This window comes from Arachis ipaensis, chromosome B5, assembly GCF_059453495.1.
Source record: "Arachis ipaensis isolate K30076 ecotype BB chromosome B5, ASM5945349v1, whole genome shotgun sequence".
In the NCBI taxonomy this organism is placed as follows: domain Eukaryota; kingdom Viridiplantae; phylum Streptophyta; class Magnoliopsida; order Fabales; family Fabaceae; genus Arachis; species Arachis ipaensis.
The window spans coordinates 50,095,698-50,097,796 of record NC_142440.1 but is presented as its reverse complement, the minus strand read 5'-3'; the positions used below and the strand labels follow the sequence as shown (position 1 = coordinate 50,097,796).

At 42.8% G+C, this 2,099-nt stretch overlaps 1 non-coding gene across 1 annotated transcript; it reads right to left on the bottom strand.

Moving 5' to 3' along the window:
* Positions 1 to 787: 787 nt before the first annotated feature.
* Positions 788 to 894, bottom strand: LOC148564134 (small nucleolar RNA R71). The gene has a single exon (XR_015884814.1). It is a non-coding gene; the product is annotated as a small nucleolar RNA R71 (small nucleolar RNA).
* Positions 895 to 2,099: the final 1,205 nt, after the last annotated feature.

The following is a 2,099-nucleotide window of genomic DNA, read 5'->3' as shown; positions in this document are numbered from 1 at the left end:
TTAATTTTCTGTTTGAGTAATTTACTTTCAGTTTTAGTTAATTTCTTCCCTTCCCCCTACTTTTTCATTTCTTTTAGTTATTTACAATTCAGTTCACTGACCCACTAACTGTTTGATATATTGCATCACTCACACTAACAGTAATTCTAACAGAAATACTTTCTGGATCTATTTCCTTGCTTGTACCTTGTTGGTTGTATGACAGGGAGAAGAAGCGAGGCTTCAACTTCCTTTGATTCAGAACCTGAGAGGACCTTCCTTAGATTAAGGAGGGAAGCAAGAGAAAAACGAGTAGTGGGTGCCGAAGAAGAGGAGGAATACTTTGAACCAAACATGGAAGAAAACATGGAAAACCATCATGAAGAAGAGGCTCACAACCATGGCAGAGAAGGTCGAGCAAATCATGCTGGGGACGAGAAAAGAGTTTCAGGCTCTTACATCAATCCAAACCCAGGAAACTGTGGAAGTAGCATTCAAAAGCCGACCATCCATGCCAATAATTTTGAACTAAAACCGCAGCTCATCACCCTTGCTCAGAACAACTGTTCGTTCGTTCGGAGGAGTCCAAGAAGACCCCAATCAACATCTAACCACCTTCCTGAGGATATGTGACACGGTGAAGTCTAATGGTATTCATCCTGACGCCTATAGACTGCTCTTATTTCCATTCTCACTCAAGGATAAGGCAGCCAAGTGGCTGGAGTCTTTTCCGAAGGTGAGTTTGACAACCTGGGAAGATGTGGTGAAAAAATTTTTAGCCAGATTCTATCCTCCCCAAAGAATCAACAGGCTGAGAGCTGAGGTCCAAACTTTCAGGCAACAAGATGGTGAGACTCTATATGAAGCATGGGAGAGGTTTAAGGACCTGACAAGGAGGTGTCCACCAGATATGTTCAATGAATGGGTGCAGCTACACATTTTCTATGAAGGCCTTTCTTATGAATCAAAGAAAGCAGTAAACCACTCATCTGGGGGATCTCTGAACAAGAAGAAGACCATTGAGGAGGCCATAGATGTCATTTAAACTGTAGCAGAAAATGACTATTTCTATGCTTCTGAAAGAGGGAACACTAGAGGAGTGATGGAGCTAAACAATGTAGATGCTCTGCTGGCCCAAAATAATCTCATTACCAAGCAGCTGGCTGACCTCACCAAGAAGATGGAGAGGAACCAAGTAGTAGCAATCACCACTTCATCAGCAACCCAAGAAGGAGTGAATGAAGAAGCAGAGGGTAGTCAGGAGCAAGCCAACTACATTGGGAATTCACCTAGGCAAAACCATGATCCATACTCCAAGACCTACAACCCTGGTTGGAGAAATCACCCAAACTTTGGATGGGGGAATCAACAAGATCAAGGCCAAGATCAGAGACGTCACAACCCCAACAACAATGCAGCTCACCAACAATTCACACAGAGAACATATCAACACCACCATAACAACACCTCTCCACATCCATATCAAAACCAAAATAACATTTCTAATCCCTCCACCTCTAATCCCAATCCACCATCATTTGATGATAGACTCTCAAGGATTGAGAATCTACTTGAAGGCATAGGCAAAGAGATTCAAGACAACAAGGCAATCAAGGAGGAAGTGCGAGTGAATTTTAAGAACCAAGGAGATACCATCAAGAGGTTGGAATCTCAAGTAGGGTATCTCTCTGAGCAGATTCCCAAACCTACAGATGGATTCCCAAGTGACACAGAGAAAAATCCGAGAGGAGAAACAAAGAAAGTAAGATGGGAAGATTGCAAGATGGTCACTATAAGTGATAAGGAGACTGAGGACAAGCCAAACAAGCCGTCAGAACAACCTGGAGATACCTCAGCAGAGGAGAAGGAAAAAGATCACCAAGAACCAAAAATCTCACAACAGGAGCTGCTGAGACTCTATGCACCCTTTCCTCAACTACTCAACGGTGCTGTGGAAAAGAGAATATACTCAAGATTTCTTGACTTGTTTGCATCTCTGCATGTAAACATACCATTCATCAAGACCATCCAACAAATGCCTGCATACATCAAGTATATGAAGGAACTGCTTCCCAGGAAAAGCTCACTCAAGGGAGGCCAAACTATAGTGATGAACAAGG